General features: G+C 45.5%; 1 protein-coding gene across 1 annotated transcript in view; it reads left to right on the forward strand.

Moving 5' to 3' along the window:
- The window catches only part of USP9X (ubiquitin specific peptidase 9 X-linked), a 5,037,693-nt gene that overhangs the window by 57,950 nt on the left and 4,953,693 nt on the right, over positions 1-26,050 (forward strand). The gene's annotated exons all lie outside the window — the stretch shown is intronic.

Here is a 26,050-nt window from a genome sequence, read left to right on the forward strand (position 1 = left end):
TAAAAATCCTATTCCCTCTGAAAAGGATTCTCGTGCCTTGGACAGATGGGGCAAAAAGGTGTATACTTCTGCTACTCTTTCTATTAGAGCTTTAAATTGCTAGTTTCATATGTTCAAGTATCATCAATTTCTTTTGTCGGTTTTAAAACAAAAACTTTCAACCTTACCTACATGTGCAGAGGGCAAGGAATTACAGGATGTGTTGCATGCAACTGAACAAGTTAGCAAACATAGTTTACATTGTGGTTTTGATGCCTTGAAGGCTTCTTGTAGGGCCGCAGCCTCTGGTACTGTTATCAGGAGACGCGCTTGGCTTCGAGAGCAAAATTTACCTGAGCAAGTTAAGGCTAAATTGTTAGATGCCCCTGTTCAGCATGATGTTTTGTTCGGATCTAAAGCTGAGGAGGTTATTAAAAAGATGGAGGATAAAGCGAAATCTATGCAGACTGTTAAAGATTTCTTACAAGTTCAGCCTCCTAGATTTTCTAGAAATTGGCCCTCCAAAAATTGGTCCTTTCCCACTTCTGACAGGCCTCAAAGGGGAAGATAGACGCTCCAGAGGTCGAGCTCAGGCCTCTTACAGGTCCAGACAATGGACTGCCTCGTCACCTAGAAGGGGAGAAGACAGATCTCAATCACAAAGGAAGCAGACCCAATGACTCTCTCTGGGCTACAGGTCCTCCTTGCCTGGAAGCCCCTCTCTGAGGAAAACTTTTTCTTTTCTACCAAAATTGGACTCGTATTACCCAAGACAAATGGGTTTTGGACGTGATTTTAAGAGGTTACAAATTCCACTTTCATACTCTGCCAAGGTCTGTCGGTTGGCCAGATCTGTCCAAACATCAATGGTCAGAGGCCTTAAATCAAGTGGACGCTTTATTGGCCATGAGAGCCATAGAACCTGTTCCACTTTCAGAGATGGGAAAAGGTTTTTACTCAAGACTATTTCTGGTCCCAAGAAAACAAAACTCATGGAGACCTATTCTGGACCTTTCAGTATTAAACACCTTTCTGGAAATTCCAAAATTCAAGATGCTTACTCTACAACAACTTCTTCCAATGCTCTCCCAGGATGCATGGATGGTGACATTGGACTTAAAGGAAGCCTACTTACACATTCCCATCAGGCAGGAATGCAGAAAATACCTCAGATTCAAGGCAGGTTCGAGGCACTTTCAATTCTCTGTACTGCCCTTTGGCTTAACTACTGCGCCCAGAGTCTTTACCAAGTGTCTGGCTCCGGTAGTAGCTTATTGCAGACTCCAAGGGATTCTAATTTACCCCTATCTGGACGACTGCCTTATTCAGGCGGACAGCAAAGACCTTTTACTTCAACATCTGCATTTTGTTCAACGTCTTCTCCTACTACTGGGACTTTCAGTGAACACAAAAAAGTCACATTTGATCCCCTCTCAGCAAATGATCTTTTTGGAAGCTCTTCTAAACACAGGCTTGCAAAGGGCTTTCCTCACTCCAGAAAAACAATTACAGCTGGCCTCAATTTTCAAAACCTTGGCTACTTTAACTCAGCTCACTGCAAGGAAATTCCTGCAGGCACTGGGCTACATGGCTTCTTGCATCCTGTTGATTCAAAATGCAAGGCTTCATATGAGAACTTCAATGGTACCTAAAGAGTGTATGGTCACAGCACTACCACAGTCTGGACACAATGATTCCTCCGATTCCCTGCCTCCAAAAAGAGTTCCTTTGGTGGTCCAGGGCTTGTGCTTTAAATGAGGGGAATCCCTTTCGTCTGCCTCAACCTTCTCAGATCATAACCACGGATGCTTCGGATTAGCTTGGGGAGCTCATTTTTTAGACATTTGCCAGCAGGGCTCTTTGACAAAGAAGCATCTTCTCTGGCGCATGAACTTGAAGGAAATGTTGGCAGTCCAAAATGCTCTTCTAGCCTTCCAAAATCTTTTGAAACCAGGGCCTCTTCTGATTCGCACAGACAATACCACAGTCATGTGGCACATAAACAAGGGGGCTCTCACTCTTACCCCCTTTGCAGGCTAGCCATGAACTTATGGGACACAGCTCTAAATCTGAATCTGCATCTTCAAACTCAATTCATTCCAAGAAAACAGAACCTCTTAGCAGACAGCCTAAGCAGAAACCTTTTGGATCCTCACGAATGGATGCTGGACACCAACTTATTCAGCAGGATTACTGCAGTTTGGGGTTGTCCTCAGATCTGTTTGCATCCCATCTCAATCATCAGTTGCCTCTCTTGCACCAGGTCCTTCCACAAAACAGCTTGGAAAGTGGATGCCCTGTCATTCAGCTGGAGGAATCTTTCGGGATATTCCTTCCCTCTTCTGCCTCTGGTGTTACTGAAAAAACAGGACAAACCCAAGATTATCATTTTGATAGCTCCGAATTGGCCTCGGCAGTTTTGGTATCCAACTTTAAAACACCTATTCCTGGAACGCCCTTGGATTCTACCTCTCCCTTCTCTTCTGTCCCAGCATCAGGGTCAGATGCTACACTCTCAAATCAAGACTCTATGCCTGGTAGCTTGGCTCTACAAGGGCCTTTGATTCCTTCATCTCTTCCCAAACAAGTTTTGGATGTTTTTAGAAGATGGGCGGCCTAGCACAAGATAATCTTATGCTTCTAAGTGGAAAAGATTTTGTATTTGGATGCAGTATCGAGGTTCTGATCCTCTTTTGCCTGATATTTCCTCCATTTTACTTTACCCCTCAGACCTTTTGCTTAAAGGCCTCTCCTTTTCCTCCATCAAAATTCATGCTGCTTCTATCTCGGCTCATTTCAACACTGATCTCCCATCTTATCTCACCAGCTGGTGAGACAATTTTTGAGAGCGGCTAAGAATTTAAGACCTCCCAGAACTCCTCCTGTTCCTGCTTGGTATCTTAATTATGTCTTGGAGAAACTTACTTTGCCTCCTTTTGAGCCTGCTGCTGCTTCGGATATCAAGTTCTTATCCTGGAAGACAGCTATTTTATTAGCATTGACTTCTGCCAGAAGGGTTTCAGAGTTGCAAGCTCTCATGGCTGTGGAACCTTATATTATTTTCCACCAAGACAGAGTTTCCTTGAGGACCAATCCTACATTTGTGCCTAAGGTTATTTCTAAGGTGGCTCTAAGTCAGACTATTCACCTTCCTACCTTCTTTCCAAATCCTCAAAATAAAGAAGAAAGGATATTACATTCATTGGACGTACACAGACAACTACGTTTTTACCTGGACAAAACTAAAGATTTCAGAAAATCTGATCAATTGCTTATCTCTTATGCCTCCAGTTCTCTAGGTAAGGCTATTTCTAAACAAACTATTTCCAAATGGATTGCTCATGGAATAAGGTTTTGTTACTCCAACTATGGGAAACAGATTCCAGGTACGGTTAGAAGTCATTCTACTAGAGCAGTTGCCACTTCAGCTTTTCTCAGAGGAGTTCCTACCAAGGACATTTTGGAGGCTGCCACTTGGAGTTCAGTGCATACTTTTTCTAAGCACTATAATCTCCCTTTGTATTCTAAGTCTAGGGCAGGCTTTGCCTCTGCTGTTTTGCAGGGTCTTCTAGCTGCCCCTTCTGCATAACCTCCTCCCTCATTCACAGCTTTGGGATTCTACCCTACAGTTATGACTGCAACAGTGAAACACTAAGAACATAGTACAGCTGTGTACACCTACCATAAATGTAGATGTTAGTGTTTTCACTGTTGCAGTCGGTGTTTCCCTCCCTCCTATCCCCTCTTATTTTTGCTTCTCTCTTCCACTTCCTTTGTGGTGTATTTGTGTTTCTTTTTGGACACCTTTTGGTTATTTTGGGGGGCTTCTGATATCTGGGGCAAGAAAGGCTGGAGAAGATGGCGTCGGCTGTCAGCTTTATACCTCTACGTTCTGACGTCAGGGTACTTGCTGGTACAGCCGACGCCAGACCCAGACTTTGGAATTCTGGCTGACCTCGGGCTGCCTGCCGGCAGGAATACCCTACAGTTATGACTGCAACAGTGAAGATGCTCTAACATCTACATTTATGGTAGGTGTACACAACTGTACTTTCCTGACTCTCAAGTTCCTTTTTAAAAGTCCTACTGCGGATCCTGAGACCATTTCACTGGGACCAAAGGGCATTAAGGCTACTACTGTCAAAAATCCTACCCCCTCTGATAGAGATTCCGGGGCGCTGGATAGAGGGGGTAAGAAGGTATACACTTCTGCAACCTTGGCCATTAGGGTCTTAAACTGCCAGATGTTAACAGTTTCACTGTTGCAGTCAATACACTTGGGTTATCCTGCTGGCAGACTACCCGCAGTCGGCCCAAATTCCAAAGTCCCCGTCAGTCGGTCGCTGTCGCCTCTTCCCTGACATCAGTGCGCCAGGGGCATAAAAGATGCAGCAGACGCCATTTTCTCCAGTCTTTCTTGCCGCGCGGTGCCCGAAGCAAAAGCAGTTTGCAAGTGCCGCTTGATCGACTCCTGAGATTTTCAAAATTGAATTTCAGATCTGAAGTATTCTATAAAGCTAAGTACTCCGTTGGGGTAACTTTTTTTTTTCTTGCTCCAGACCGATGTCAGAAAAAGTTCATTGTATTTCTTGTGGGAAGCAAATACCTCATAAGGATTTTCATTCTTACTGTATTCCTTGCCTTGGCCCTGGCCACGACGTTGCTAGTAGGTTTTGTGCTAGATTTAACCAACGCACTATTAAGCTTCTGTACAATTTTGCTTTTCATTACTTTGGCCGAAGGTTTAACTATATAATGCCGTCGGAACAACCAACCAGAATTTATAAAAAGCGCAAGGCGAAAGAAAAGGACAGGAATCTAGGTCCAAAACAGACTACTAAGCCTCTTCCAGGCCAGTCGCCGGTGCTCAGTGAGGAGCTTTCGCAGCCCCTGACTCCTGCTACCTCAGAGCCACAGGCCACCTCCGACTCCCACGTGGAGACAACTAGACCTCTGGATACTCTAGGTATTGGCCCCTTGGAAACTAATCCCTCAGATGGGTCTGGAGCCCACTGAGCAGGCATCTGCTTCTGAGGGTGTTTTCAGACCTACACAACTTTTATATCAAGCCTACTTCAGCATCCAAGACAGTCTAAAACAGCTTTAAAGACAAGGAAACAAGTACAGCATTCTCCAGGACAGACTTCTATGCCTAAGAAACAGATGCTCAAAATGGCCGAAGACCTAATTACTTTGATCAGGGGTTCCCACCCCCCTCCTAAGAGGCCTAAGCAAGATACTGAATGATTCCTCTGATCAGGTTTCCATTTCCACTGATTCCTCTTCAGAACAGGGATATTATATTCCTCCCTATGAGGATTCTGATGCTGAAGAATCTATTCCTTCAGCTTCTCCCCCTGAGGATTGCTCATTTCTTGAAACGCTGCATACCATGAGGGCGCATTTCCATTGGGAGAGCCAAGATTATTCGGATCCTAAGAAAAGGCTTAGACTTTCTTGTACTACCTCAGCACAGACCTCTTACAATTCCACCTGTTCTAGACATTGTAGATGTATTTTCAGAGTCTGGACTGTCTCCTGACACTTAACCTCCTGCACCTGTTAAGCTGGACAGATAATACAGGGTTCCAGATTCTCATAAATTTCTATATAAAAACTCTGCTGCTGACCCAGAAACCATCTCTCAGGGTCCCAAAGGGGTCAAGGCTGCTACTGCTAAAAACCCTGTCCCCTCAGATAGAGGTTCTAGGGCAGTGGACAGATGGGGGGGAAAGTCTACACTTCCGCTACCTTGGCTGTAATGTCTTTAAATTGTCAGTTTCATATGCGCAAATATCAGCAATACTTACTGTCTTTTTGTTAAAACAGAAAATGTTGACAAATACTGAATGTTCTGAGAACCAAGAGTTGCAGGATTTATTGCATGCAGCTGAAGTGGGAAAGCATACTTTGCAATGTGGTTGATTCACTAGAGGCCTCTTGCAGGGCCACTAACAGGTTCTGTTTTTAGAAGGCATGCTTGGTTAAAGGAACAGACTGCCTGATTATGTTAAAGCAACATTATTGGATGCTCCATTACAGCATGATACTTTGTTTGGTGTTAAGGCAGAAGAGATGTTGAAGAAAATGAAGGATAAAGCTAAATCTATGCAGACAGTAAAGGATTTCTTACAGGTACAGCCACCCAGGTTTAGCAGGAACTGGCCTTCTAAGAATTGGTCCTTTCCTGTGTCAGACAGGCCACAAAGAGGCAGATACAGACTCCCTAGAGGCAGGCAACAGCCCCAGGGCTCATACAGGCCCAAACAATGGGGTGTTTCTACCTCCAAAAGTGGAGAAGACAAATCACAGCCATATAAGAAACAGTCCCAATGACTTCCCTCTGCCAATGCCAAGCATTTCTCTTGGCAGCACCCTTGGGGGGGAAAGCTAGCACTCTTTTCATCAAATTGGCACACGATCACACAGGACAAATGGGTCCTAAACATAGTTTCTCAGGGCTGCAGGTTCCACTTTCACACCCTTCCAAAGGCAAAAGGTATGCCAGACCTGCCACACAATGGGCAGAGGCACAAAAACAAATACCATCTCTCATGGACATGAAGGCCCTTCAGCCTGTGCCACAACAGGAGCAGGGACAAGGATTTTACTCAAGACTTTTCCTAGTACCAAGTAAGGACAAAGCATGGAGACCAATTCTGGACCTGTCTATTCTAAATACTTATTTGGACGTACCAAAATTCAAAATGTTGACTCTGCAACAGCTTCTTCCCATGCTGGGAAAGAAGGCTTGGCTTGTAACTTTGGACCTCAGAGGCATACCTGCATGTCCCAATCAAACAATCTTGCAGAAGATACCTCAGATTCATAGCTGGCTCAATGCACTACCAATTCTCTGCACTGCCCTTTGGCTGATCTACTGTGCCCAGGGTCTTCACAAAATGCCTGGCACCAGTAATTGCATTTTGCAGACAGAGGAATACAAATATATCCCTACTTGGACGACTGCCTTATTCAAACAGAGTCCAAAGACATTCTACTAAAGCATCTGGCGTTTGTAAAAAGATTACTGATTTGCCTAGGGTACATAGTAAACGAAAAGAAATCAAAACTAGTACCCTCACAAGAGATATTCCTGGGTGCAAGCTTAAATACAACTGCCCAGATGGCTTATCTCACGCCAGACAAAGGCAACTGACTTCTTACTTTGAAATGTTGGCAACAAAGACCCAGTTATCTGCAAGAAAAATTCTGCAGGCTTTGGGCTTCATGGCTTCGTGCATTTTACTAATTCCATATGCAAGACTGCATATGAGGAAACTACAATGATATCTAAAAAGTGTTTGGACTCAACATTGCCACAGCCTGGAAACATTAATTACCTTCATTCCCTGCCTGCAACAGGAGTTTTGATGGGCACAGGCCTGTCACCACAACAAGGGACAGCCATTCACTCTACCCACAGCCAGGCAAACACTAACAGATGCATCAGATTATGCCTGGGGGGCTCACATGGCAGGAAAATGTGTTCAGGGAGCATGGCCAGCAAGCCAAATGCATCTTCATATCAGTCAAAAAGAGATGCTAGCTGTTCAGAATGCCCTGACAGCCTTCAAGGATCTACTTCATCCAGGACAACTGCTGGTAAAGACTGACAATACTACAGTCATGTGGTACATAAACAATCAGGGAGGCACACATTCCTACCCCCTCTGTAGACAAACCATGACTTTGTGGAACACAGCATTGATTTTATCAAGTACACCTGCAAGTACAATTCCTGCCGGGAAAGATGAATACTCTGGCAGACGAACTAAGCAGAAATCTCAAGGATCCTCACGAGTGGAAACTAGATCCACAAATCTTCAGCATGATACGAAAATGGGGATGCCCAGACATCTATTTGCCTCCCCGTACAACTGCCAACTACAGAGATTATGCACAAGGACTTACCACAAACGAGCATGGAAAGTGGATGCCCTATCATTCAGCTGGAAAACCCTTACAGTATATGCCTTTCCTCCACTGCCTCTCCAAGGTACTCCTAAAGGTCACATGAGAGGCCAAAAATGATATTGATTGCCCCAGACTGGCCATGCCAGCACTGGTACCCAATCCTAAAGATCTAGTCTCAAAGCCCAGCCTGGACATTACCTCAAATTCCTCATTTGCTGACTCAACAAAACAATCTGATCCTGCACAGCCAACTCAGAACCCTAAATCTGGCTGCATGGCTGATAATTTAACCATTCAGAACACACCTCTCTCTAAAGCAGTTATGGATGTTATTTTGGAGGCCAGGAGGCCCAGCAGCCGAAAATCTTGTACAGAAAAATGGAAGAGATTCTGTGCTTGGAACCAGGCACAAGGAATGGACGCGCTTGTACCAAATATTTCTCAGATTTTACAATACCGAACTGAGATGCTGGACAAAGGCCTATCCTCATCAGTCAAGATCCATGTTCTGCCATTTCAGCTCATTACAATTTGGATCCACCTATTTTTTCACATCCACTGCTAAGACAGTACCTCAGAGGGGCCAAAAACATAAGACCTCCAAGGAGAGCTCCAACACCTGCATGGGACCTCAATTTTGTTTTGGAAAAGCTCACACTGCCTCCTTTTGAGCCAGCCAATACAGCTGAGAAAATACTTTTCATGGAAAACAGCTCTGCTCCTAATAACCTTGGCAAGAAGAGTCTGAGTTACAGGCACTAATGGCTGTGGAACCTTTTATTATTTTCCATCCGGACAGGGTTTCTCTAAGGACAAACCCAACATTTATGCCTAAGGTAGTGTCCAGTGTGGCCCTTAACCAAACCATTCATTTGCATACCTTTTATCCAAACCCACAGAATAAGGGGGAGAGACTTCTGCATTCTTTGGACATACACCGACAGCTACGCTTCTACTTGGACAAAACTAAAGCCTTCAGAAAGACTGAGCAACTCATAGTGGCATATGCTGCAGGATCGCAAGGAAAAGCCATTTCAAAGCAGACTATTTCAAAATGGATAAGCCATTGCTTTCGTTTCTGCTATTCACAACATGGCAAATCAGTGCCTAAGGGCATTAGGCCACACTCAGAGCAGCAGCCACTTCAGCCTTCCTCGGAGTACCAACCAAGGACATTTTGGAGGCTGAAACTTGGACTTCAGTGCACACTTTTACAAAACACTACCACTTACCTCTTTATTCTAAATCCAGAGCAGGCTTCGCCACTGCAGTTCTGCAGGGCCTCATAGCCACTCCTAACTCTATCTAGGCCCAGCCACCCAACCTCAGCTTTGGGATTCAACCCAAGTGTAATGACTGCAACAGTGACACACTGTTAACATAGTACAGTTGTGTACCCACCATAAATGTAGATGTTAGTGTATTCACTGTTGCAGTCCAGGTTACCCACCCACCATCCCCCTTTCTTTGCTGGGACTTATCTGTACTTCTCTATCCTATACAGCTATGTGGTGTATTTGCTTGTAGATGAAGGTATTTATTTCAGTGCATGCTTTTATAAGCAAAGTTTTTTAGCCTTCCATTTTGGGGGCACCTGACATCTGGGGCAAGAAACTGAAGAAAATGGCGTAGGCTGCATCTTTAATGCCCCTGGCGCACTGACGTCGGGGATGAGGCGACAGATGCCGGACCCGGACTTTGGAATTCGGGCCGACTGTGGGTAGCATGCCAGCAGGATAACCCAAGCGTAATGACTGCAACAGTGAATACACTAACATCTACATTTGTGGTAGGTACACAGCTGTACTTTTTATATGTTAAAGTATCAGCAGCATATTATTGGATTGCTTAAACAGAAAATGTTGATACCTGGCTGTGCTGAAAATAAGGATTTACAGGATTTAATGCATTCTGCTGAACATGTTGGAAAGCATGCTTTGCAATGTGGTTTTGATTCACTAGAGGCATCTTGCAGGGCTGCTGTCACTGGGTCTGTAATTAGAAGGCATGCTTGGCTGAAGCTGGATGCTCCCTTAAATCAGGACCGCCTGATGTTCATCGTGCATACAGCTGCAGTCGTAACAAATGGGTTCTCCTGCTGTCTGGCAGGTCCTCGGTCGGCCGAATTTCAAAGTCTAGGTCCGGCGTCGGTTGTTGTCGCTTCTTTGCCGACGTCAGTGCGACGGGTATAAGAACCAGCCAACGCCATTTTCTTCAGTCTTTCTTGCTGCGCGGTGCCCGAAGCAGTTCGCAAGTGCCGGTCGGCCAGCTCCTGAAATTACAAAAATTTTGCAACCGAAGTCTTATTGAAAGCTAAGTACCCCGTTGGGGAAACTTTTCTTGCCTCAGACCGATGTCAGACAAAGTTAATTGTATTTCATGTGGGAAGCAAATACCGCATAAGGATTTCCATTCCCTCTGTATTCCTTGTTTAGGCCCAGACCACGACGTCTCGGTCGGTCACTTTTGTGCTACATTCAACAAACGCACCATTAAGCGTCGGGCTCATCCTTATTTTGGCAAAACATTTAACTATATTATGTCGTCGGATACTCCGACTCCAGTTTTGTCTAAAAAGCGCAAGGATAAAGACCGACACTAGGTCCGCGGCCTCTACCAACACCACGCCAAAGCAGACTACACGTGGTCCGGATTTTGGCGAGGCGCCTACGCAGCCCCTGACTACCGACGACACTTCATTGGCGGTGTCTCCTGTGCCCGAGGTCGCAGGCTCCTCGGCCCACACCCCGACTACAGATAGCGAAGCCACTCATGGCGGTGAATCTCAAAATGTGGACAGGTCTACCTCCTCTCAAGGTGTCTTCAGACCTTCCTCTTTTTCCATCAAGGCTTTCACTAAGTCTAAAGCAACCATGCATTCTAAGAGACCAGCTACACAGGGCCCATCTCCAGGCCCCATGCCTAAAAAATAGATGCTTAAAATGGCTGAGGATTTAATTACTCTTATCAGGGGTTCTCAACCCCCCCCCCCCCCGGACAAAAGGCCTAGAGTGGAGGAAGAATCCCCCTCCACTGATCAGGGCTCCATTATATCAGAGCATTCTGATGAACAGGAACATTCTTACTCCCCTTTTGAAGACTCTGATGCAGAGGAGTCCATTCCCTCTGTATCCCCCCCAGAGGATTACTCATTTGGGGAAACTTTGCATACCTTAAGGGAACACTTCCACTGGGAAGGCCAAGATTATTCAGATTCCAAGAAAAGGCTTAGGGAATTTCTCTTGCTACCTCAGCACAGGCCTCTGGCTATACCTCCTGTCTTGGATGTACTAGATGATGTGTACTCTGAGGCCTGCCTTAACCTGGATTCTCTACCTCCAGCCCCAGTCAAGCCTGACCGGTACTACAGGGTTCCTGACTCACACCAATTTCTATACAAAAGCCATGCTGCTGACCCAGAAACTGTCTCACAGGGCCCAAAGGGAATTAAGGCATCCACTGCTAAAAATCCATTACCTTCCGAGAGAGACTCCAGATCCTTAGAAAGGTGGGGAAAAAGGTATATACCTCGGCCACCTTAACCATGAGGGCATTAAACTGTCAGTTCCATATCCTAAAGTACCAACAGTTTTTATCACAATTGAGAAGTAAAATGTCGCAACCTGAACAACCAGACTTGAAGGAGTTGCAGGATTTGATGCATAGTGCAGAACAAGTGGGTGAACGTACCTTACAATGTGGTTTTGATGCTCTAGAGGCCTCATGTAGAGCTGCTGTTACAGGATCAGTCATATGTAGACATGCCTGGCTCAAGGAACAAACCTTACCAGATCATGTCAAAGCTAAATTACTAGATGCCCCTCTACAAAAGGTTGTATTTGGTGCTAATGCTGAGGAGGTATTAAGGAAAATGGAGGAAAAGGCTAAATCAATGCAAACAGTGAAAGATTTTCTACAGGTACAACCCCACGTTTCAGTAGAAATTGGCCTTCCAAAAATTGGTCCTTTCCAGCCACGGACAGACCCCAAAGAGGTAGATACAGGCGCCCGAGGGGCAGAGGGCAATCCCAAGGATCGTTTAGAGGCAGACAGTGGCAAGCTCCTATGCAAAGAGGTGGTGAGGATAACTCGCAGCCATTCAGAAAGCAAACCCAATGACTTTCCCCTTTGCATGCCAAGCAAGACTCAAATGGCAGCACCTTTAGGCGGAAAACTGGCATTTTCAAAAAATTGGCATATTGTCCTAAAAGACAAATGGATCCTGGACATTATAAATAGAGGCTACAGATTCCATTTTAACACCCTTCCAAAAATGAGGCATGCCAAACCTGCCACACAATCAAAGGGCAGAGGCACAAAGACAAATTTCAGATCTCATAGACATGAAAGCTATTCAAGAGGTACCTACGCACGAACAAGGTCAAGGTTTTTATTCCAGACTATTCCTGGTACCAAGGAAGGGAAAAGATTGGAGACCTATTTTGGACCAATCCATCCTAAACACATTTCTACTCGTACCAAAATTCAAGATGCTCACTCTACAGCAGCTTCTTCCCATGCTGGGCAAGGAGTCTTGGCTGGTAACATTGGACCTCAAGGAGGCATACCTGCATGTCCCAATCGGACAAAATTGCAGAAGATACCTCAAATTTCTTGCAGGTTCAAACCATTATCAATTCTCTGCATTGCCCTTTGGCTTATCTACTGCACCCAGAGTATTCACGAAATGCCTGGCATCAGTAATTGCCTACTGCTGACTTCAAGGGATACAAATATACCCCTATTTGGACGACTGCCTGATCCAAGCGGACAGCAAACACATTCTTCTGAAACATTTGGCTTGTGTAATAATGTTGTTGAATTCTCTGGGATACACAGTCAACAAAAAGAAATCAAGGCTAATACCCTCTCGGAAAATAATTTTCCTGGGTGCCAACTTGGACACAAACACCCAGATGGCCTACCTCACGCCAGAGAAGCAGGGGCAACTAACTCAATACTTCAGAACACTAGCAAATTGCACCAGGCTGACTGCAAGGAAAATCCTGCAGGCTCTGGGATTCATGGCATCTTGCATATTATTAATCCCATGTGCAAAGCTGCATATGAGGAAACTTCAATGGTACCTGAAAAACCTATGGTCTCAACACAGCCACAGTTTGGAAACAATAATACCACTAATTCCATGTCTTCAAAAGGAATTTCTGTGGTGGGCTCAAGCATGCCAAACACAGGTCTCTCATTCAGCAAGCCTCAAGCAAATCAAGTCATCACAACAGACTCCTCGGACTACACCTTTGAGGCGCACATGACAGATCGGTGCATTCAGGGCAAATGGTCCCAAAAAGAAAAGCACCTTCACATCAATCAAAAGGAAATGCTAGCAGTAATAAATGCTATTACAGCTTTCAAAGACCTTTTGCATCTAGGTCTACTATTGATAAGGACTGACAACACCACAGTAATGTGGTACATAAACAGGGAGGAACCCATTCATACCCCCTATGCAGACTGGCCATGTCACTTTGGAACATGGCCCTGGACTTGCAAATCGAACTACAAGCACAGTACTTGCCAGGCAAGGAAAACACGCTGCCAGACAACCTAAGCAGAAATATGACAGTTCCACACGAATGGAAGTTGCATCCTCAAGTTTTTAGAGATAGTTCAAGCATGGGGAAGGCCAGACATAGATCTCTTTGCCTCCCACAAAAATCACCAATTGACAAAATTCTGCTCAAGGATTTTTCATCCAAAGGCCTGGAGAGTTTGACGCTCTCTCTTTCAGTTGGACATCAATGACAGTTTATGCCTTCCCACCTCTTCCTCTACTGCCCAAAGTTCTATTAAAAACCAGAGCAGACAGACCAAAGATGATTCTCATTGCTCCAGACTGGCTCCAGACTGGCCAAGACAACACTGGTCACTCATGAGGAGCCTGACGCATTCCCCACCATGGACCCTGCCTCTAATGCCTCTTCTGACTCAGCACTGCTTCAAAACTCTTCGCAGTCAGCTAAAAACACTCAATCTAGCCGCATGGAAGATTCTTTAGCATCACAACCGACCCTACTCTCCAAGGAGGTGCAGGATGTCATTTTGGAGGCCAGAAGGCCGTCTACTAGAAAAGCTTACTCCGCAAAATGGAAACAGTTTTGTGTCTGGAATGAGAAAAAGGGCCAGGATCCTGGAAAACTGAATTTACCCCAAATATTACAGTATCTAGCTGAGCTGCTAAGCAGTGGACTTCCATTCTCCTCCATCAAAATCTATGCCTCAGCCATTTCTGCAGAATACAGCACTGATCCACCCTTATTCTCTCACCCCCCTCTTAAGACAGTTCCTCAGAGGGGCTAAGAATCTAAAACCCCCAAGGAAACAACCAATACCTGCTTGGGATCTCAATTTCATTCTAGAAAAGCTGACCTTGCCTCCTTTTGAGCCAGCTGCCTCATCAGATTTGCAATATTTGTCCTGAAAAATGGCTTTCCTTCTGGCTATTACCTCAGCTCGTAGGGTATTGGAACTACAAGCTCTCATGGCTGTGCAGCCATTTATCATCTTCCATCAGGACAGAGTTTCCTTATGAACCAACCCGTCCTTTATGCCAAAAGTGGTATCCAGGGTAGCTTTGAATCAGGCTATGCACTTACCTACCTTTTATCCTAATCCTCAAAACAAAGGGGAGAGATTACTACATTCCTTGGACATCTACAGACAACTGCGTTATTTGGACAGAACAAAGCCTTTCAGAAAATCAGAACCGCTCTGTGTCCTATGCTATAGGAGCTCAAGGAAAGCCCATTTCCAAACTGACAATCTCAAAATGGATAGCCCACTGCATACGCTTTTGCTATTCTTTTCATGGCAAAACTGTACCTACAGGCATCAGATCTCTCTACAAGGGCCACGGCTACCTCTGCAGCTTTTCTCAGAGGAGTTCCTACCAAAGACATTTTGGAAGCAGCCACTTGGAGTTCTGTGCATACCTTCTCCAAGCACTACCACCTTCCATTGTACTCCAAATCTAGAGCGGGCTTTGCCACTGCAGTCTTGTAGGGCATTCTGGCTCCTCCTAGTTCCACCTAGTGCCTACCACCCCTTTCTTAGCTTTGGGATTCTACCCATCTGTTATGACTGCAGCAGTATGCACGATGAACATAGTAGTTTTGTACCTACCATAAATATAGATGTTAGAGTGCTAATACAGCTGCAGTCCAGGTTTTCCTCCCTCCTTCCCCTCTTGGGACAGGCCTGTTGGCTAACACCTCCTCATGCAACCTGATTCGGGTATTCATTCTTGATGTATTTGCTTGCACTACTGTATTTTAATTATATGGCATTGCTTTATTACACAAATTTATGTATTGCCTTCCTTCTGGGGGCACCTGACATCTGGGGCAAGAAAAACTGAAGAAAATGGCGTCTGCTGGTTCTTTTATACCCGTCGCACTGACGTCAGGGAAGAAGCGACGACAACAGACGCCAGACCTAGACTTTGGAATTCGGCCGACCGAGGACCCGCCTGATGGCAGGAGAACCCATCTGTTATGACTGCAGCTGTATTAGCACTCTAACATCTACATTTATGGTAGGTACAAAACTGTACTTTTGGCAACAGAGCAGTAGTAGTACTTAAAGATGGAGGAAAAAGCTAAATCTATGCAAACTGTTAAAGATTTCCTACAAGTACAGCCTCCAAGATTAAGTAGGCATTGATCCTCTAAGAATTGGTCCTTTCCTGCCTCTTCCTAGCCTTTTCAGTCCAAACCCAGAAGCAGCAGAACACCCAGGCTTCAGTCCCAGGGTATGCACAGGACTAAGCAGTGGGGGGCTACCACTTCCAAAGCAGGGAGTAGTAAGATACCCCATATGGAAAAATGTCACAATGACTTGACCCTTCCAAGCCCTGCTCAGCTGCCTGCTCCCTTAGGAGGAAAGCTCGTCCTGCTTGCAAAAAACTGGGAACTCATTACCTAGGACAAATTGGTTTTAAGTATAGTTTTCCAAGGATACATATTCTACTTCCACACCTTACCAACCCCAAACAGTTGGCCAGACCTACCCCCAAATCAGTGGGCCGAGGCTCAACAGCAGGTTGTCCTCTCTTCTATGCATCAGGGCTATTCAGCCTGTCCCTGCAGAACAAAGGGGACAAGGTTTTTACTCAAGACTTTTTCTGGTACCCAGAAAAGAGAGCTCCTGGCGTTTTATCCTGGACCTCTTTATTCTAAACACCTTCTGGTAATCCCAAAATTCAGAATGCTAACACTTCAACAGCTGCTTCCTATGCTAGGCAAAGATGCCTGGTTGGCAACCTTAGACTTACAGGAGGCTTACCTGCACATTCCAGTAAGGTAATTTTGCAGGAAATACCTATGCTTCAGAGCAGGCTCCATGCACCATCAGATGTTCTTCATGTTTCACTGTTGCAGTCGTAACTGAGGGTGTTCCTGCCGGCAGGCAGCCCGAGGTCGGCCAGAATTCCAAAGTCTGGGTCCGGCATCGGCTGTACCAGCAAGTACCCTGACGTCAGAGCGCAGAGGTACAAAGCTGACAGCCAACGCCATCTTCTCCAGTCTTTCTTGCCATGCAGTGGAAAGCAGCTCGCAAGTCGTTGGTTGGCACATTCAGAACAACGTGCTTTGATTGACTTTGGTCCGAAGTTTTCAACTTCTCTTCTCAAGCTAAGTACCCCGTTGGGAAACTTTTTTTCTTGCTCCTCCGATGTCAGAAAAAGTTAATTGTATATAGTGTGGAAAACAAATACCTCAAAGATTTCCACTCTTACTGTCTACCTTGCTTAGGCCCTGACCACGACGTTTCTTGCTGTCGGTTCTGTGACAGGTTTAATTCTCGCACTATCAAGCGTAGGTACGATTGGGCCTTGAACTATTTCGGTAGACTATTTAATTATAGGATGTCGTCTGATACTTTACAGACAACCGGAATTCAAAAGAAACACAGAGACAAGGATAGGCCTCCGAGGTCCAAACAGGATTCTTCGCAGCCGGAGCCAGCAGGTTCGGTCGTCAGTGAGGCGCTTTTGCAGCCCCTGTCGTCCGCCACTTCTGAACCGATGGCCGACACTGACTCCCATGGGGAGCCATCTAGGCCTAATATTTTATCTGCTGCAGGACCTTCGGACGTCGCTCCTTCAGATGGGTCCGGAACCGCTGTGCAGGTACCGGCTTTTGAGGGAGTCTTCAGGCCTTCACATATAACTATTTCAACAAAGACAAAGGCAAAGACAAACTCATGTAAAACCAAGGGTTTCTTCTCAAGCTGCTACGGCTTCAGCTCCCAAGTCCCAGAAGCAATTACTACGGATGGCTGAGGATTTACTTACAATGATTAGGGGTTCTCACCCTCCTGAAAAAAGGCCTAGACAGGATTTACCTTATGATTCCTCTGATCAGGCTTCTGTGTCTTCTGTTTCTTCTCTGACCAGGATTACTCTTTTCCTCCTTATGAGGATTCGGATGCAGTGGACTCTATTCCCTCTGCTTCTCCCCCTGAAGATTTCTCTTTTGGGGAAACCTTACATGAGATGAGAGCATTTTCATTGGGAAGGTCAGGATTGTTCTGCCTCGAAGAAGAGACTCAGAGAATTTCTCCTTCTCCCTCAACACAGACCTTTGGCTATTCCTCCTGTACTTGATATTGTGGATGATGCTTTCTCTGAAGCTAACCTGAATCCTGATTCCTTGCTGCCTGCTCCTTCTAAGCCTGATAGATTTTACAGAGTCCCTGATTCCCATCAATTCTTATTTAAGAACCCTTCTGCAGATCCTGAAACTATTTCTCAGGGTTCTAAAGCTGCTAAGGCCGCTTCATCTAAAAATCCTATTTCCTCTGAAAAGGATTCTCGTGCCTTGGATAGGTGGGGCAAAAAGGTTTATACTTCTGCTACTTTCTATTAGAGCTTTAAATTGCCAGTTTCATATGTTCAGGTATCAGCAATTTCTTTTGTCTGTTTTAAAGCAAAGGCTTTCTACCTTTCCTGCATGTGCAGAGGACAAGGAATTACAGGATGTTTTGCATGCAACTGAACAAGTTAGCAAACATAGTTTGCATTGTGGTTTTGATGCCTTGGAAGCTTCTTGTAGGGCCGCAGCCTCTGGTACTGTTATCAGGAGACATGCTTGGCTTCGGGAGCAGAATTTACCTGAGCAGGTTAAGGCGAAACTGTTAGATGCCCCTGTTCAACATTGTTTTATTTGGATCCAAGGCTGAGGAGGTTATTAAAAAGATGGAGGAAAAAGCAAAATCTATGCAGACTGTCAAAGATTTTTTACAAGTTCAGCCTCCTAGATTTTCTAGAAATTGGCCTTCCAAAAATTGGTCCTTTCCCACTTCTGACAGGCCTCAAAGGGGAAGATGTAGACTGTCTAGAGGCCGGGCGCAGACACAGGCCTATTATAGGTCCAGACAGTAGACTGCTGCTTCACCTAGAAGGGGAGAAGACAGACCTCAATCTCAAAGGAAGCAGACCCAATGACTCCCTCTGTTGGGCTACAGGTCCTTCTTGCCTGGAAGCTCCTCTCGGAGGAAAACTATCTTTTTTACCAAAATTGGACGCATATAACCCAGGACAAATGGGTTTTAGATGTGATTTTAAAAGGCTACAAATTCCACTTTCATACTCTGCCAAGGTCTTACGGTTGGCCAGATCTGCCAAAACATCAATGGTCAGAGGCCTTAAATCAGGTGGACGCTTTATTGGCCATGAGAGCCATAGAACCTGTTCCACTCCCAGAGATGGGAAAGGGTTTTTATTCAAGACTATTCCTGGTCCCAAGAAAACAAAACGCATGGAGACCTATTCTGGACCTTTCAGTATTAAATACTTTTCTGGAAATTCCAAAATTCAAGATTCTTACTCTGCAACAACTTCTTCCCATGCTCTCCCAGGATGCTTGGATGGTGACATTGGACCTGAAGGAGGCCTACTTACACATTCCCATCAGACAGGAATGCAGAAAATACCTCAGATTCAATGCAGGCTCGAGACGCTTTCAATTCTCTGCACTGCCCTTTGGCTTATCTACTGCGCCCAGAGTCTTTACCAAGTGCCTGGCTCCAGTAGTTGCTTATTGCAGACTCCAAGGGATTCAAATTTACCCCTATCTGGATGACTGCCTTATCCAGGCGGACAGCAAGGATCTTTTACTTCAACATCTGCAGTTTGTTCAGCGTCTCCTCCTACTACTGGGATTTTCAGTGAACACAAGTCACATTTGATCCCCTCTCAACAAATGATCTTTTTGGGAGCTCTTCTAAACACAAGCTTGCGAAAGGCCTTCCTGACTCCAGAAAAGCAAGTACATCTGGCATCAGTTTTCAAAACCTTGGCTACTTTGACTCAGCTCACTGCAAGGAAATTCCTGCAGGCTTTGGGCTACATGGCTTCTTGCATCCTGTTGATTCCAAATGCAAGGCTTCAAATGAGAACTTCAGTGGTACCTAAAGAGTGTATGGTCTCAGCATTACCACAGCCTGGATACAATGATACCTCTGATTCCCTGCCTCCAAAAAGAGTTCCTTTGGTGGTCCAGGACTTGCGCTTTAAACTAAGGAAACCCCTTTTGTCTGCCTCAGCCTTCTCAGATCATGACCACAGACGCTTCGGATTATGCTTGGGGAGCTCATTTTCTAGACAATTGCCAGCAGGGCTCTTGGCCAAAGAAACATCTTCACTGGCACATCAACCTGAATGAAATGTTGGCAGTCCAACATGCTCTTCTAGCCTTCCAGAAACTTTTGTAACCAGGACATCATCTGATTCGTACAGACAATACCACAGTCATGTGGTACATAAACAAGCAGGGGGGCTCCCACTCTTACCCCCTTTGCAGACTAGCCATGAGTCTATGGGACACGGCTCTGAATCTGCATCTTCAAGCTCAATTCATCCCAGGAAAACAAAATCTCTTAGACAATCTAAGCAGAAATCTTTTGGATCCCCACGAATGGATGATGGACCCCAACTTATTCAACAGGATTACAACAGTTTGTGGTTGTCCCCAGACAGGTCTGTTTGCATCCCATCTCAATCATCAGTTGCCTCTATTTTGCACCAGGTCCTTCCACAAAACAGCATGGAAAGTGGATGCCCTGTCTTTCAGTTGGAGGGATCTTTTGGGATATGCCTTACCTCCTCTTCATCTTCTGCCTTGGGTGCTACTGAAAATAAAACAAGACAGACCCAAAATTATCATTCTGATAGCTCCAAATTGGCCTCGGCAGTTTTGGTATCCAACCTTAAGACACCTGTTCTTGGAACCTCCTTGGATTCTGTCTGTCTCCTTTCCTTCTGTCCCAGCATCAGGATCAGATGCTGCACTCTCAAATCAAGACACTTTGCCTGGCAGCCTGGCTCTACAAAGGCCTTTGATTCCTTCTGCTCTTCCCAAACAAGTTTTGGATGTTCTCTTGGAAGCTAGGCGTCCTAGCACTAGAAAATCTTATGCTTCCAAGTGGAAAAGATTTTGTATTTGGATGCGGGATCGAGGTTCTGATCCTCTTCCACCTGACATTTCCTCCATTTTTACTTTACCTCTCTGAACTTTTGCTTAAAGGCCTCTCCTTCTCTTCCATCAAAATTCATGCTTCTGCTATCTCGGCTCATTTCAACACGGATCCCCCCATTTTCTCATCAGCTGGTGAGAAAATTCTTGAGGGGGGTTAAGAATTTAAGACCTCCCAGAACACCACCTGTTCATGCTTGGGATCTTAATTATGTTTTGGAGAAGCTTACTTTACCTCCCTTTGAGCCTGCTGCTGCTTCAGATATCAACTTCTTATCCTGGAAAACAGCTATTTTATTAGCATTGACTTCTGCTAGAAGGGTGTCAGAGTTGCAAGCTCTCATGGCTATGGAACCATACCTTATTTTTCACCAAGACAGAGTGGCCTTAAGGACCAATCCTACATTTATGCCCAAGGTGATTTCTAAGGTGGCTTTAAATCAGACTATTCACCTTCCTACTTTCTTTCCAAATCCTCAAAACAAAGGGGAAAGGATTTTACATTCATTGGACGTAGAGAGACGACTACGATTTTACCTGGACAAAACTAAAGATTTCAGAAAATCTGATCAGTTGCTTATCTCTTATGCCTCCAGTTCTCTAGGCAAGGCTATTTCAAAACAAACTATTTCCAAATGGATTGCTCATGGAATACGGTTTTGTTACTCTCATTTTGGGAAACTGATTCCAGGCACTGTTAGAAGTCATTCTACTAGAGCAGCAGCCACTTCAGCAGCTTTTCTCAGAGGAGTTCCTACCAAGGACATTTTGGAAGCTGCCACTTGGAGTTCAGTGCATACTTTTTCTAAACACTATAATCTCCCTTTGTATTCTAAGTCTAGGGCAGGTTTTGCCTCTGCTGTCTTGCAGGGTCTTCTGGCTGCCCCTTCTGCATAACCTCCACCCTACTTCACAGCTTTGGGATTCCACCCTACAGTTATGACTGCAACAGTGAAACACGAAGAACATAGTACAGTTGTGTACACCTACCATAAATGTAGATGTTCGAGTGTCTTCACAGTTGCAGTCGGGGTTTCCCTCCCACCATTCTCCTCTTATTTTCTGTTTATTCTATCTCCTCTTCCTTTGTGGTGTATTTGTGCTTCTTTTGGGACACCTTCTGGATATTTTGGGGAGCTTCTGACATCTGGGGCAAGAAAGGCTGGAGAAGATGGCGTCGGCTGTCAGCTTTGTACCTCTGCGCTCTGACGTCAGGGTACTTGCTGGTACAGCCGACGCCGGACCCAGACTTTGGAATTCTGGCCGACCTCGGGCTGCCTGCCAGCAGGAACACCCTACAGTTATGACTGCAACAGTGAAGACACTCTAACATCTACATTTATGGTAGGTGTGCACAACTGTACTTTCTCTGCACTTTCCTTTGGCTTATCTACTGCGCCCAGGGTATTCACAAAGTGTCTAGCTCCAGCCATTGCATTTTGCAGGCAGCGAAATATTCAAATATACCCATACCTGGACGATTGTCTAATTCAGGCGGAAAGCCAGGACATGCTATTAAAACATCTGGCATTTGTAAAGAAACTTCTAACCTCGCTGGGGTACACCATAAACGAAAAGAAATCTCATCTGGTACCGTGCCAACAGATTGTATTCCTGGGAGCAAGCTTGAACAGCTTCCCCGATGGCTTACCTCATGCCCCGGAAACAAATTTGACAGCCTACTTCAAACTACTGGCCACAAAGACCCAGCTATCTGCAAGGAAACTTTTGCAAGCCCTGGGGTTCATGGCCTCTTGCATTCTACTTATTCCATATGCAAGACTGCATATGAGGGAACAATGGTATCTAAAAAGCCTATGGTGTCAACATTCTCAGGACCTGGAATCAGTGATTCCTATCCTTCCTTGTATAAAGACAGAGTTCCTTTGGTGGGCAGAGGCCTGCCACCTCAACAAGGGGCTCCCTTTCAATCTACCCCCTGCCACCCAAACCCTGACTACAGACTCCTCAAACTATGCATGGGGGTCTCATAACCAGGCAGTGCATTTAAGGCAAATGGAGCTAGAGTCAGATGCACCTGCATATCAACCAAAAAAGTTAGCTGTACAGAATTCCTTGACAGCCTTCAAGGACTACATCCGTCCAGGACAATTATTGGTAAAGACGGACAACACCACACTTAAGTGGTACATAATCAGGGGGGAACCCACTCATACCCTCTCTGCAGACTCACCATGGCTCTGTGGAACACAGCCTTGAGCTACCAGGTGCACCTACAAGCTCAGTTCCTGCCAGGCAAGCTAAATTCACTGGCAGACTACCTAAGCAGAAACCTCATGGACCCACATGAATGGAAACTGGAACCAAAAATATTCAACCTCTTGAACAAATGGCGGACTCCAGAGATGGACCTGTTTCCCTCCCCCCAGAACTACTAATTGGACAAATTCTGCACAAGGACTCCCCACAGTCAAGCTTGGAAAGTGGATGCCCTGTCCTTTACCTGGGAAAGCCTCTTGGTTTATGCCTTTCCCCCTCTGCCTCTCCTCTTGAAGGTTCTGCTAAAGATCAGAGAGGACAAACCAAGGACAGTTCTTGTTGCACCAGACTGGCCTCGCCAGCACTGGTACCTTTTCTTGTGCAGCATGATACTGCTGGATCCATGGCACCTACCTCTGACACCTTACCTGCTGTCCCAGCAGGCGGGCCAGATTCTGCACACTCAGCTTCAAACCCTGAACCTTGCAGCCTTGCTAATTCTTGAGCTCTCTGATAGCATCCCCTCAGAAAGCAGGTGCTAGAGGTCATTCTGGAAGCAAGGAGACCTAGTACTAGAAAATCTTATGCTGAAAAGTGGAAAAGATACTGTTCCTGGAGCCAGACCCCAGGGTATGGGCACTACGGTGCCCAGTTTACCTCATATTCTTTAGTACGTAACAGAAATGCTCCACAAGGGCCTATCTTAATTAAAATTCATGCCTCTGCAATTTCAGCACATTATAATACTGAACCACCCCTCTTCTCTCACCTCCTGTTAAAGCAATTCCTCAGAGGGGCTAAAAATGGAAGACCCACGCCCCCAGACGAGCCCCTACTTCAGCCTGGGACTTTAACTTTATATTGGAAATGCTCACTCTCCCTCCTTTTGAACCAGCTGCAGTTGAAATTCCTTTCTTGGAAAATAGCCGCCTTTGTAGCAATCCCTTCAGCAAGAAGAGTGCCTGAATTACCGGCCCTCATGGCAGTGGAACCCTTCATTATCTTCCATGCAGACAGGTTTTCCCTCAGGACCAATCCTTCCTTTATGCCCAAGGTGGTGTGTGGCCATAAATCAGTCCATTCATTTGCCTAACTTTTTTCCTAATCCACAAAACAAGGGAGAACGAATTCTGCACTCTTTGGATGTGCACAGACAACTTGGGTATTATTTGGACAGGACTAAGCCTGTCAAAATCTGAACTGCTAGTTGGCTTTGCTGCAGGGGCAGAGGGGAAGGCCATTTCAAAGCAAACCATTTCTAAATGGATAGTCAGTTGCATTCATTTCTGCTATAAGCACCATGGAAAACCTACCCCACAGGGGATAAGATCACATTCCACCAGGGCTGCATCTACCTCTACAGCCTTTCTCAGAGGGGTCCCTACTAGGGACATCCTAGAAGCTGCTACCTGGAGCTCTGTTCATACCTTCACCAAACATTACCACATGCCTATTTTGTCTGAATCCAGAGCTTGTTTTGCCACTGCAGTATTGCGGGGCTTAATAGCTGGTCCTAATGTTCTCTAACTTCCTTCTCCCTTCCTTAGCTTTGGGAATCTACCCAAATGTAATGACTGCAACAGTGAAACATGAAGAACCTAGTACAGTTGTGCACACTTTTAAATGTAGATGTTTGAGTTTATTCGTTGTTGCAGTCCTGGTTACCCTCCCTCCAGCCCCCCTGACTTCTCTTGGCTCTACCTTTACTTTTTGTCTTCTGTATTTGAGCTTTCTGGTGTATTTGCGTTTTGTAAGTGGAACAACATAAAATTGCTTCCCATTATGGGGGCACTTGACATATGGGGCAAGAAAAAACTGATGTAATGACGTCTGCTGCATGTTTTATACCCCTGACAACCTGACATGGAAGGAAGGACAGCATCCTACGCAGCCATCCAAGACTGGTAATTCAGGCCGGCTGAGGGCTACCTGCAGGTAGATAACCCAAATGTAATTATTGCAACAGTGAATACACTCTAACATCTACATTTATAGTAAGTGTACACATTACTTTGACACCAGTCTGCGTCAGTGAGGCCATTCGTTAGGATGTCAACATCACTTGGGGAGTAGATAGTAGCTCCCAACTTGCAATAGTCTTAACTTTGTTAGCCAGAGCTCCTTCGTGTTGGCCTGGACTTCAGAGAAGTAGATACCAAATGGGAGAGGACCCAGGACTGAACCCTGAGGGATGTAACTCAAGACTAGTCAGCAGTCTGGCTTGGAGTCTCTACTTTCACACTGTGGGTTCTATCTGTGAGCCAGATTGCAACCCACCTAGTGATATTTGGGTTGATGCCAAGCTTAGTGTGTTTTTCTAGGATTCCTGACTGGGGAATGGTATCAAGACTTGGCCAGATCAAGGTAAGGTGTATGAACCACCTTGCCTTCATCCACAGCTCTGGTGACCAACTCGAAGTTGGCCAAGTTGAGTAGGCATGATCTACACTTCACAAAACGAAACTTTGTGGGATCCAGAGTTTGGAGATTCCCGATATCCTTGTTAGGTCCATGATGATGAGTTCCATAGCTTTCCATATCAGACTTGTCATGCTAATGGGGCGATAGTTCCCAGGGTTTGTAGTCGCTCCTCCTTTGTGGAGAGGGATGACTGTAGCAGTCCGCCATTCAGTAGGGGCAAAGACTGAGGTGAGGCTGTGATTGAACATGGCACACGGGTGTGGTGCCAGTTCACTCTAGTTCATGTAGAGCACAGCCAGGGATATTGTCCGGTCCCATAAAAGCTTTATTCTTGGCCTTGGACGGTGCTTTTTTAACCTGTGCAGCAGTAATACTGGGTGCCTGGCAATCTACTGGTATTGATTGGTCCTTGGGGGAATAGATGTAAAGTTGGCACTGAATCTGTTGGCCAGTATACTGGCAATATCGGTTGGCTCGGTATTGCAGGTACCATTGTGCAGTAGTTCAGAGCAAATAGTTTGTGTGGTCTTGTTACAATTGGGCTCCATACCAGCTATTCTGCATTGAGAAGGTGCTTTTTGCACCTTTGTGGCAAAAGTGCGCTGATCTAACCTGTCGTGTTGGGGATTGTTGGTGGAAGACTTGTGTTTTCTCTTGATGGTAGTGGGCTTAAAACTCATAGGTTCATAGGCAGGTACTAGGCTATTGGCCCTATGGCCTATATAAGCCTAGCCGAAAAGGTACCCTGTCTTTCACCACCCAAGAAAATTATTTTCCTGTGCCCATGTCAAGCAGAGCCCCAGAGGTGATCTCCGGGGTGAATTTCCTATTTCCTGTCGAATTAGCAAAATTTTTCTTGAGTGCTAATGAGGAGCTTTGTTTGATAGACAGGTAGTTTATTCGAGTATGGGAAGTCTCCGGGACAGGATTCTGTCCTTCCAGCATGATCTGTTTATTGTGGTGACAAGGTTTAGGTCCCTAGAGCGTGTAGCTCAGAGGGATTGGGATTTCTTTAAGTGGAG

Source organism: Protopterus annectens, chromosome 5.part0 (genome assembly GCF_019279795.1).
Source record: "Protopterus annectens isolate FY-2018-M chromosome 5.part0, PAN1.0, whole genome shotgun sequence".
Lineage (NCBI taxonomy): Eukaryota > Metazoa > Chordata > Ceratodontiformes > Protopteridae > Protopterus > Protopterus annectens.